Source organism: Manduca sexta, chromosome 21, assembly GCF_014839805.1.
Source record: "Manduca sexta isolate Smith_Timp_Sample1 chromosome 21, JHU_Msex_v1.0, whole genome shotgun sequence".
Classification (NCBI taxonomy): Eukaryota; Metazoa; Arthropoda; class Insecta; order Lepidoptera; family Sphingidae; genus Manduca; species Manduca sexta.
The window spans coordinates 9690832-9704322 of NC_051135.1; the positions used below are offsets into that span (position 1 = coordinate 9690832).

General features: G+C 37.3%; 1 protein-coding gene across 1 annotated transcript in view; it reads right to left on the reverse strand.

Moving 5' to 3' along the window:
- LOC115440168 overlaps positions 1 to 13491 on the reverse strand; it is a 103564-nt gene that overhangs the window by 64772 nt on the left and 25301 nt on the right. The gene's annotated exons all lie outside the window — the stretch shown is intronic.

Genomic DNA, 13491 nt, shown 5'->3' on the forward strand with positions numbered 1-13491 from the left:
CTGAATTCGATGAAGTCACAAATCACTTTAGAAGGACAACGGTCGCCAAACTAGTCGTGAATTGACGGAAAAAATGGACTGCGATCATAAAACGATTCTCAATCACATTCATTCAATTGGATTTACTGAAAAATTAAGAGCATGGGCTCCTCACGAGGTCAACAAAAAAGACCAAGAAAGTCGCTTTCAAATTGCTTGTCAACATCTCGCCCGCCATCGAGCAACACGCGGTCATAAACAGCGCTTTTTGTACCTAATCGTCACAGGAAATGAGAAATGGTGCCTATATATACTTCAATATGTTTTTGGCGGAACGTCATCAACAAATTGGTCGAGAGGTGGGAAGAGGTTGTAAACATCAACGGGGAAAATGTAATTGATTAACTTATTGATATATTAACCTGATTGAACTTCATTTTGGCTTTTTACTGACAAAATGAAAGTGCAATAACACATTGTTGCAAGTTTAGCCAGGCACTCCATGGTACCACTTTTATTTTAATTTTTATGCCAAATGTCAAAATATCAAAGCCCATTACAGCAATAAATGTGGTGCAAGAATATAGCAATCTATCGTAAGCAAATATCAAATGTCAAATACCTAATGCCACAATAAATATAGATGTCTAATTATAGCACTAAGTTGTGGCTACAGTGTATGCCATGCTTGGGTTTGTTTAAATTGATATCATGACATTTTTATTTATTAATTGTCAACAAAATTTTGTATGTTATACATAACACTTATCATTAATGTGCTCAGTTATAAAATGCATTGTCTATTCTGCCCTGTTAAGCTAAAAAGCGGTATCTTAAAAAAAAATCAAAATCTTGATTTTTATGTCATCAGATAGCTTAAAGAAATACCGATCCAATGAACTTACCCAAATAACGGTATCTTGTTTAGAACTTGTTTAAAAATCCTTAAAACAGTTTCTCTATCTCAGTTTTACATACAAAACTATAAAACTATATTTGCGCTTAGCACGGCCAGTATAGTATTGTATCAAGCTGAAGAATTTGTTTATTTGAACAAGCTAATTTCAGGAACTAGTGGTTCAAATTGAATATTTGTTAAGTGTCAGATAGCCCATTTATCGAGAAAGGCTATAGGCTATATAACATCACGCTATGACTAACAGGAGCGTATCAACGCAAAAATGTTGCCAAAACGGGGAAAATGTATTCCTTTTGAGTTTTCGTTGCGTGTGCTGCGTAAACGGTTAAAGTTACGCAACAAACATGTATGACGAAATTGTTGCTCTTATAACACGCACACACCATCACGCATTTATCTCCGAAGGGGTATGCAGGGGTGCACGAGGGCACCACTTTTCGCCAAGTGTGTTCCGTCCCAGGATGTGATAGGGGGCGAGCCTATCGCCATATCGGACACAACTTTCAGACTCCGGGCTAATATCGACCAGAAAAAGCGCTGCCGTACCGCGCATGCAGTACAACTACGCCACCAAGGCAGTCCTCTTATAAGGATCAAAAAAATCTATATATATAAAAGAAAGTGGTGTTAGTTACACTATAACTCAAGAGCGGATGAACCGATTTGGCTGAAAATTGGTGGAGAGGTAGCTTAGAACCAGGAGACGGACATAGGATACTTTTTATCCCGTTCCCACGGGAACGGGACGTAACGCGACGACACCTCGCAACACCTCGCGACACTTATCGGCGATTTGCGACATTCCGGCTCCAACAGTGGTGGGGCGCAACTTCATGGATGAAATGACCTATACTAGAAGCTACCGGGTGACAACAGATACATAGGTCGGACTGTGACTAACTTACTTACGACTAACTTCAGACCGGCCAATATAGCGGCTGTACTGTACACCAGCCTTAAAGTACAGCTACGGTATCCCCTGCCTGCCGTAAGAGGCGACTAATTGGGGCTTAGAGCGAGTCGCGGGCGAACAGTAGTGGGCTGCTCGCTCGACTACAGCGACTCTGAGGTGGATGACAATGCGGGTAGTGGGTCTCCCGATGTCGTAGACTCCAAAAGAGTCATTCAGCTGGTGGGGCATCTTAGCCCCTTCAATTAGAGAGGTGCCGCAATGCGATATCGCGCTGAGACGGTTCCGAGCAGCTATCTTAGTGCAACAAGATACCCCGGGGCCGTCCCGTATGCGCCGAAGAAGGCTACTGCGGGTTTTGGTTGGTATGCTTGTGTGGGGTATACATGGGTTAGGGACTCGGTCCAACGCTCGCTCGGATGATGTTATACTCCCGAATGTCGACATTGGGCCGTAAGACTGGAGAAACCAACATAACCATTCCACTGACCCTCCGAGTGGTGGTAGCGATAACGTGTTTTTTCCCCGCGTAAAAAAAAAGCCTTAAAGTACAGCTGAAGTATTCATGGTAGTCTCTGTAGCGTATAGCATTGATTGTAAATTGACAGGCTTCTTGTACTATACCAGATCGAGAGGGCAAAGTTTCCTCGCAGGGCAAAGTTATTTTGGACTTGGAGATAATTCTCTCGAGGTAGACATTGTGAATAAACATGTGTCGGGAGTCGAATAAAATTTGTTTTTTTTTTATGCTCTGTTGAGCATGTTCAAGGATGTTAAGGATTGAATTATGTTTAAGGATTGAGACATTTGTCTATTCTTAGTTCTACGGCATTTATAGCCTGGCCTGGAATTTTAAAAAACCAAGCAGTTTTATGGAAAATATAGAACTCATTTCTTATACTGTCCACGTTAATTTAAAAATGAAAAAGCAAAAATGGCGACCTGAAAGCATGTTTATATTTTCCCTCAGCCTAACCAAGTTATACATCATAATAAAATATTTATTGTCAAAAGTAATAATATTGTGACAAAAGAAGAAAGAAAAACAATTCCACCCTTTGTGGTCAAATATATCGACCAATAAGACATTCCTCAAAACGAAATTTTCGAACGAAACTAAACGCCGAAGAAAGTGGATTTTCTATAATCAAATTTAATATTTTTCTAGCTCCACAATACTCGGGCATGTGGACAGACTTATTCAAAAGTTTGACGATAAATCAAATCTTCAATCCTTACTCTGTGACCCTTAAAGAAATTCCTTAGAGGTTGAATTTTAATCTTTAATCGAAGCATATACTATTCAAACCTATGAATATATAATCAGTTATGAGCCTTCGGAATAGATTAGTTTGAACACTTAGCCTTGTTAATTAAAAGGCACAATCCAGAATTTAGGTTATGTACCGACAACTGATATATATTAAACTACTATTTTATTGTCTGGTAACGGAAAATAATATATATAATTTAATATTAATATCACCCTGTATTATATATTGTCCCACTGCTGAGCACGGGCCTCCTCTATTACTAAGAGGAATTAGGCCTTAATACACCACGCTGGCCTAGTACGGATAAGTAGACTTCACATACCCACAAAATACCTAAAGAGAACTTCTTAGGTATGCAGGTGTGCGATGTTTTCCTTCACCATTAAGCAAGTAATAATTCACAAAGAATATAGACATCATTTTAGATAAGTGTGTGACCCTGGATTTGAACATTTGTCTCGGCAGTCCATTCCACACCTAACTAGGCTATCGCCACTTACAGATGTCTATACTGTATGCACAATATAAAAATAGCTAAAATTACGGTCTCCAATGGTCAAAGTTTATAACGACTTAAAAGTAATTTTCAGAACGATTTTCTATCATAATATTATGAACCTTGTTTTTGACTACTGATATAAATACTATCAGCTACGCTCGCACCAAAAAATAAGTATTAAACTATAATAAATATTTTATTATGTTCAAAACTACATATTAAAGAGGGTATCAATAGTTTTTCGAATTGTTCAGTAAGGCACAAATTTGATATCCGACTCACTGGCATTCGAGATATTAAAATGGAATAGGATATTTTATTATCTTTTCTATCACATATTATTTTAACATTAGATAATATAAAAATGCTTTACGATGAAAACAGCATCAAAATTGGTAGTAAAATGAGAAATAAAATTATTATTTACCAGTTTATACTCGCGACTTCGCCCGCGTGAATAAGTGTTCCCGGAAATAAGTCCATTTATTAATTTTCCCGGGATAAAATGTTATCCATGTCTTTCTTGGGACGTCAAACTATTTCCATACCAAAATTTATCGAAACCCGTTTGGTCATTTTTGCGTTTATCGCGTTCAGACAGAGTTGTTTAGCTTTAAAGATTGAAGGTGGTATGAAAGAGTAAAATCGTATAAACAATGTATCCCTATCTCTGTCTTACGCATGTACCGAAATAACAGTGACGTCACTTATTCAGTGCGTCTTTTTATCGACCATGTCTTTCTGCTTAAAAAAAATATGAATAAATACGTTTTTCTTATGCTACAAAAATACTTATACGGATAGCTTAAAACACACGATTATACTAAAATATCTAAAGAATCCCCACACTCCATTAGCGCCAAAACAAAGACTTTTGCTAGACGAGTAAATTTGGCAGGGTTAACTCTATTTCAGCGCGCCAAAGGATGCCTCGAGCTAAGTACTAATGACTTCTAACTGTCATGCTGTCTATCACTTAGGAACTTAGTTTAGAATGTACTTACCATTTTGTAAAGTAGTTATTAATGGGTTTTATGTTAGCACGTTTTATGCTTTTTAATGTGTTATCTTTGAGGGTTGGCAGTAGCGTTCTTAATGAAGTTAGGTCCGGAGTGCATTCCTGATTCAGGGAACAATTGTTTTATGATTTTGCCCATTTAAGAGGTGTGAGGAGTTGGAATGGTTCCTCTTGATTAAAAAAACGTTCGATACAGAATCAGACCAAAATAAAAAAATGATTCATGTCATTGTAAGAAAGCCAAATTGTCAATTGTCATTAACAATTTGGCTTTCTTACAACTCGCAATAACAATAAGAACGAAAATCAAGAAAAGAATGCCAACATTTTCAGCAAGCCCAACCAACCGTTCAAAGTAAACCAATTATTATCTTTATTTCATTTGAGCTAAATAAAATTGGTGGAGGATACGTGACTATCATAAATTGCATGCTTGCCGCCCTACGGCGAAACTATTCTAGATATACACGGGGCACAATGTCGTTGAGAACTGGTAATGTCTAGTACTTGATTTACGATAACGAACAGATAAAAATCTAATTTTATTGCATATACTGGACTTTCAAGTAAATTTGTGATATCTATTTCTTTATTTCCTATAAACTATGAATTCTTACACTAGCTGTTACTAGCGGCCTTTCTGTGAGAATGAGGATATATTTTTCTAGAACAAACGTAACCATAGAGCTATAAGAATCCTTTTAATGGCAGTCTAGATATTTGTGTAAGAATTTTTGAATTGAAATACAGTGAATTAATCTGCTTCTTTAGAATATTCTTATAGGCTGACTTTTTATGGTAACCAGTCTATATACTTTTATCCTTCATCAATTTTTTTATCTTAGCTTTATTTTCTAATAATAATCCATTTCCTTGAAACACTAAATAGTGTTATATTAATAATATAGTAAATAATAATGACACTTATTGCCTATATCAGTTTAGATGCAATCTGCTCAGAGAATAACAAAAGAACAATTATTTTTTTTGAAGATATTAAATGGAATATTTTGACAAGAATGGATGAAAAATATTTGAATAATAGTTAAGGTGTTTATTATTTCATTTTAGTCAGATTTCTTTGATTCACTATGCACCAATTGACTCCGGTTTATTTATAAATATAGTTTCAAGTTTGTTTCAGTTTAAGATATCTTACGAACAATACAGTAACTGCGTCGGTGGCGTAGTATTATGATAGGAGGGCAGTACTAAGGTCCCGGGTTACATCATCAGGTAGTAGTAGCAAAGGGTGATGTTTTCTAAAAGGGAACCCGACACAAAATGTAGGTACTAAAATACATAAATACGATCTGCAAATTGTTCTAATAAACTACAAAAGCCGGCAGGAATCGAGTTTTATGGGTCCTACGCCACTGCCAGGTAGGCAAAAATTAAATTGGGATTTTGTACTCAGTATCAGCTCGAAATATGGAATTTGTGTCTGATATGCAGACAGCCTCGCTCCCTATCATGGGACGGAATATACCTGGCGGAAAGTTGGTGCACCAGTTGCTGTCTATCAGTGGCGAAGCGTCCATACAAGACAATTCCTAGTGGCTTCCCTTTTAGGTTTATTTAGGTTCGTCTTCGTTCTTGTTTTCTTTGGCAGCGATATGTTAAGGCATTTTTTTTTTGCATCGGGTTACCTATTTAAGAATTTCACCCTTCGCCACTGCTGTCTATCCTTTTGGGAATAAAAAGCGTGCGTGTCGAACAATATACTTTATAATACAAATAGATTAAATGAAACGTTCATAGAATCTCCCGAGCCTTTAGCCATCTTACACGTGCAAGGAGAATTTTCTCTTACAAAGTTATTATGTCTTAGAACTGAGATGTTAATCTCTTTTACTGTTAATAATAATATATTAATGTACTTGTTTATCTTATGATTTTTCAACATTTTATTTAAAACAGAATGTATTTTAAGAGAGTTTAAAAAGGAGATTATCATCATCGACGTGATTTTTTATATTTTTGCTACCTTAGAACTCAGACATTTATTAGCCGATTTGGAAAAATATTTTCGTATTTTAAAGAATATACTTTTAGATTGGTCTCATAGATATTTCGTTGTTTGGTTGATTAGAAAATTTGGATTACGTCTCTAATATTATTGAGTTTATGTGAACTTTGACTCCTGTAAGCAAGATCAGCAGTGGCACGCATTTTATGACACCAAGCAGTGAAGCTCGGCGGCTCTGAGGAAACTAATTTGTCATTATCAAGAGTTTATTTGAACTGTCGAGGATTGGGTTGTCCGAAGTCTCCACTTCTGTCACATTGTAGAATATTTTTGGCGAATAGTCTATCCACTAATTATATTCTACTGATTCTTTTTTATGGACGAGCATAACAAAGTGACCTGTGTATTTGATGAAAAGTGTAGTACAGTTGAGATAGTGTTAAGAAATAATTACTCGTCGTCAGTCGACACAATTATGTCGGCCTGTTTGAAACAGGTTATACACAGGCCAGTCCCGGAACGCGACTCACTGAGAACCACTATGCGGATTTTACATCTAGTATGGTCGCTATCCAGGCGAATACAAATATACTTCTATCTTTTCAGCTACGAAGTCTCTGCATCACTGTAAAGTCGAGTCGAAAGAGTTGTAGAGTCTACAGTGTAGACGACTCATAATGCCTATTTAAAGACATCCTAAATCCGTTCAACAGTTCTAGCGTTTACTTCTAACAAACGATCAAACATCTTAACATTTTTAAAAACTTTCGCGTTTATAATATTCATAATTGACTGCTTCGGTGGCGTAGTTGTACTGTATGTGCGGTACGGCAGCGCTCTGAGGTCCTGGGTTCGAATCCCGAGTCGGGCAAAGTGATATTTGGGGTTTTCTGCTCAGTATTAGCCCGGAGTCTGGAATTTGTGCCCGATATGGCGATAGGCTCGCCCCCTATCACATCATGGGACGGAACACACTTGGCGAAAAGTGGGTGCCATGGTTGCGCCTCTGCATACCCCTTCGGGGATAAAATGCGTGATGTTGTGTGTGTGTGTGTGTGTGTGTGTGTAAAATTACGTCATTACTTTGCTTACAATTTCTTTCAAACCGGAACACCAATACACTTACCGAAAAACCATTACTGCTTGGCGATAGAAATAGACTATTCGGTTAACAAAATAGATCCTTCCTAAAATATAACACTTTTCCATTAAGAAAAGAATCATAATTTCAAAACAATATTTCCAGCGATATCAGACAAGACTTCTCGAATCAAAAATTCAACGCAAAAATTTGAAAAGCACTTTCCCATTACAACTTCATAAATAAATAAAGGGAGGACTTGTTTATTTTGAATGTACAAAATGTTGTATTTCTATAGAAGCTGTTCGGAATAATTAGATTGTAATCAATTTTCTGTCGGCAACTTATTTTACGCAAAATTCTTGGTATTACTATAATAATAATATCAGCCCTGTATTATAGACTTGCCCACTGCTGAGCACGGGCCTCCTCTACTACTGAGAGGGATTAGGCCTTAGTCCACCACGCTGGCCTAGTGCGGATTGGTAGACTTCACACACCTTCGAAATTCCTATAGAGAACTTCTCAGATGTGCAGGTTTCCTCACGATGTTTTCCTTCACCGTTAAAGCGAACGATAAATTCACAAAGATTTTAGAAAAGTCAGAGGTGTGTGCCCTTGGAATTTGAACCTGCGCACATTCGTCTTGGCAGTCCGATCCACACCCAACTATGCTATCGCCGCTTATTACTATACTCGAATACTAATTTTGTTGAACCTAAGTGAGAGACCTGAACGAACCCTTGAAATTGACATCTTATTAAAGCTACTAACAGTGGCGTAAGGTAAAATTTTCCGAAAAGGAATCCGACATAGGTACTAATATGCATAAATACAGTTTGCAAATCGTTCTAGTGATCAGTAAATTCAACATTAATTCTACTAGGGACGTCGACAGGAATCAGGTTATATGGTCCCTTTTGTCACTACCTCCTAATATTATAAGCGAGAGTTTATAAAGATATTTGAGTGTTTAGACGTTTGGCTGTTTGTTATAAATGTCTTATATTAAATTTAGTCAACTTGTTACCCGCAAATTACAGAGTCAGATTTAACTACCTACGAAACTAAGGGTTTTAACGAGCGGAGCCAAAAGCTTAAGCTAGTATTAAAAAATTTGGTTCTTCACTTAAAGCGAGAGTCTTTTACAGTTTTTAACTGCAAGAAAACTATTTACTAACTTGTATTCTGAACTAACACCTCAATGAGAGAAACAAAATCGCGTCTGCCAATTGATGCCCTAAACTCGTTACTTTTTAGCATCAATTTATTTCAAATAGGGTGTCATACAATATATTATTTTCTGAAAGAGTACAACCCGTTTTTACGCGGGGAAAACACGCGTTATCGCTACCACCACTCAGAGGGTCAGTGGAATGATTATGTTGGTTTCACCGGTCTTACGGCCCAATGTCGACACTCGGGAGTATAACATCATCCGAGTGAGCGTTGGACCGAGTCCCTAACCCTTGTATACCCTACACCGGCATACCAACCAAAACCCGCGGTGGCCTTCTTCGGCGCATACGGGACGGCCCCGGGGTATCTTGTTGCACTAAGATAGCTGCTCGGAACCGTCCCAGCGCGATACCGCATTGCGGCACCTCTCTAATTGAAGGGGCTAAGATGCCCCACAAGCTGAATGACTCTTGTGGAGTCTACGACATCGGGAGACCTACTGCCCGCATTGTCGTTCACCTCAGAGTCGCTGTAGTCGAGCGAGCAGCCCCCCACTGTTCGCCCGCGACTCGCTCTAAGCCCCAATTAGTCGCCTCTTACGACAGGCAGGGGATACCGTGGCGGAATTCTTTAGATGCCCCGAGCCACAGGGCTCAAGAGTACAACCCTGCTTCTATAACCAAACATTTAAATCAGTAAATAAAAAAGGCAGCTAAAATTGAGCTTTCAAAATCCCATACGTTTCTTTATGCAATAACAGGCAAGTTAAGAGCTCTTAGCCGCTCTTGACCTAATTAAATCCACTTTCTCTACAGCTGGGGCTTAACTCGCATACGTGGGCTCCAGATTGCAGGACATCTTAGCTGGCTTACAGGTGATAGGGTACAATCTATACGCATAGGTTTAATGGTATTAAATTGAATTGATTATATAGTTGAGTGAAATATAGTAGTTTGAATATTGAATAGTTGTAAGACCGATGCCTGATTGAAGAATGTAATTTGTGCAATAGAACCCATTTACATTCCAAGATCAAATAAGGTGAAAAGTGAGGTCATTAGTAAAGTCTGTGTCTATCCCTTTGGGGATGAAGAGCTTGTATGTTTAACATACACATCACACATTTATGTGTGTGTGCGCCTGTATATTTGTATGCGTATATGTATGTACTACATGAAAGATAGCTTTATGAGCTAAAAATCTCGTCTGTGTGTGCCCTAAGAAATACTGTGTTCGTGCTATTGATCTTATTGTCGACAGTTGAACTGAAACCGAGTAGTTTCAGTTCTCTAACATGTTTTACGCTTATTTGTTCATGCAAATATCCGCTTTGACGAGAAATTCAAAGTTTAAAATGTATATTTTAAACTTTGGCTACGTGTCCAAGACAAGTTTTCTTTATAGATTAAAAATAAACTATAAAGCTTGTATCACTTACACATAATATTAATTATGAAAACAAAAGAACATCAAATATTTTATGAATTTTGTTCTTAATGTACCATATTTAATTAACTTCATAGAAATCGTATGAATACTAAATATTGAAAACACTTTGCAATTTTGAATTCTTTGTATTAGTGGCTAAAACTAAATTTTAAAAGCAATTTAGTTGAATCGATGGTCGGTCATACCAATTGTATTATAACAAATTATTAACAGCTGGTCGCCACCATTTTATGTTAGGTTCAATGTTGACAGCGTCTGCGCATTATTGTTAAATCTCTCTCTCTCTTCCTCTCTCTTCCTGACTAATCTTCCCACATGATGGTGGGGTCACCCTTCTTCCCATTTTTCTTTGACTTCACCTAATTCATGGCGTCGTCATCGGAAACATTTCATACTACCATATCGCGTTGCAACACATTAAATCGTCTGAAAATGTTTGTAACCTATATTTAATAGTCTAGTTATGTTTATTTGTCTTACTGGTAAGCATAAAATACTATTTCTCAAAGAGATACCACAAAATGTTTCAAATTCTATAAAGTGCACAAAAGTAAAGATTTGAATGAATAAATCTTTGTATCACTCAAAAATATTCATTCAAATAAGTAGGGTAGATTCTCCACAAGACTATAAAGACCATAATGCCTTACAATCTAGCAAAATTACGGCGCAAGCACACCGGGACAATAGAAACCTTAATCTACTTCCCCGTTAATAAACCTACCCTCGTATGTGCCTAAACAGAGGCTTAATATGCCGGCTTAAATTCATACCGCCTTATTATTTTAGGTCAAACAATTTACCGCGCAACATTGGACCCGGCATACAACCACACTGTATTGGCTCGCATAGTTGTGAGGTTTGTTTATTTTGGTTTGTTATTAATGCAGTTTTGTTGTTGGAATGTGTTCCTTTATTCCATAGATTTTAGATAGGCTTTTGGTTTGTGGGTACCAAAGCCAATTTGACTTTCCTGTTGACGAGTTGCAGCATTTTTTTCGTCATTGTTAAAATAAGCGGTAATTAAGTTATAACACATCCACGCCGTTTATCCCCGAAGGGGTAGACAGATGCACAACTGAAGCATCAATTTCTGCATTGTGTATTCCGTCCTATGATGTGATAGGGGGCGAGCCTATCACCATGTCGGACACAAATTTTAACTCCGAGCTGATACTGGATAAAAAATCCCCATATGACTTCAGTCATACTGTAATACAACTACGCCAGCAAGGCAGTTAGTTAATGTAAAACAGGTATGTGCTATGGGACGGAATTCGAACCTAGGACATTTATCTTTACAGTCTATTTTATATCCAGCTACACTATCACTGGTTAGATAAGCTAGTTAAACAAAAAACAAGCAATTTGTATTATTATTTACCCAAATATTCAAGTAATCACACCACCGGAATGAAGCATCACTCGCATGAGTAATAATCAGAAGGAAATTACAAACGTTCTCAAAGGAATCTAGCTCAATGTCAACTCTTTCGGTTGCGCGGAATATACACGCCAACACTCCTTTCACGGTAAAGAAAGAATTCAATTATGAAATACTAGTGGTTTCTTTTATGTCTCAGCGCTTTGAGCTTATGAAATACTGTTTTGAATTATAATGGAATTTATGATGTTGTGTTCTAAGAATTTATTTATTGTATAACACTTTTTTATGTACATAGGTTGAGGTAAGCAAAATTATTAAAGTCGAACTTATGATAAAAATAATATAATCATTTATGTTTACGCGAGTTAGACATTTAAATAAATTAAATTTTCGGATTTTTCGGGGTTTATATTATCATTTTGTCCCGACGTTTCGATGACTACCTTCATGGTCGCGGGGAGGACTGAGTTTGGTCGCCCGAAAAGTCAGTCACGATATCTACCTACATTACAATTATACAATTTTTTTGTTGTAGACGGTCTGATTTGTATAGAATGAGCTCAGTGTCTGGAAGTCTACAAATAATATATGTAAAAAGAAGTGCAATTGGTTGTCTTTTAGTTGACTGAGATTTTTATATTTTTGATAAATCGATGAATTTTAGTGACTTGTACCAAAAAACGCTTTTCACGAAGGCGAAGCCGCGAGCAACACCTACTAAGGTATATTTATTGAACCATAACAGCCCTACAATATAAAAATACCATTGTTGACACTTGAGGTCCTAATAAGACGCGTCGGGATCACTCTTCACAAACCGAAATAAAACTAGTTACCAGTGGTGAAAGTTGAATATTCTATAAGAGTCCCCGACACAACATATATCATGAATATTAGTACGTAGTACAATTATAGGTACTACATACTAATACGCATGAATGCCTGCAAACTGATCTAACGATAATTATATTCTACATAAGAGGAAGCCGGTATGAATCGGGTTTTATGAACCCTTAGCCACTGCTATTCCAAACCGAAAAGATTTGGAAACCACATTTGCGATTGGTGATTCTACAAAGATTTCACACACACAACACACAACATCACGCATTTTATCCCCGAAGGGGTATGCAGAGGCGCAACCATGGCACCCACTTTTCGCCAAGTGTATCCCATGATGTGATAGGGGGCGAGCCTATCGCCATATCGGGCACAAATTCCAGACTCCGGGCTGATACTGAGCATAAAAACCCAAATATCACTTTGCCCGACCCGGGATTCGAACCCAGGACCTCAGAACGCTGCCGTACCGCGCATGCAGTACAACTACGCCACCGAGGCAGACAAAGATTTCACCATTCTTAAATGTACTATCATGTCAGGAATAAACGACAATTACAAGGCTCAGCAATACTCTAGAAAACGGAATAAAACGGCTATTTAAAGTGCCATCATCCTATTCATTGAATGAGAAAATCGACGCTTCGTGCTTTGATCTCTTCGAACAAATTAAGAATTTCTTATCGATTTTACGCTTCGTGTGAAACGGCCTTAATTGTTAAGGTGTCCATATTTACAAACCAGGGTACAATAGGGGCCCTCAAAATACGTTTTGAAAAAGTTTTGACACTTGAAATTCAATCATGAAACTCAAATGAAGTCTTGAAAAGAAACTTGACAGTTAAAAGCATTTTGTTGTATTAAAAAATTGTGATTAATGCGTCTAGCAATTTCATTAAGATTATAAAGATATTTTTAATTAAATCAATTATGACAAGGTTAAAATTTACATGAAATATAACACCCACCACAAATATAACACCCAAC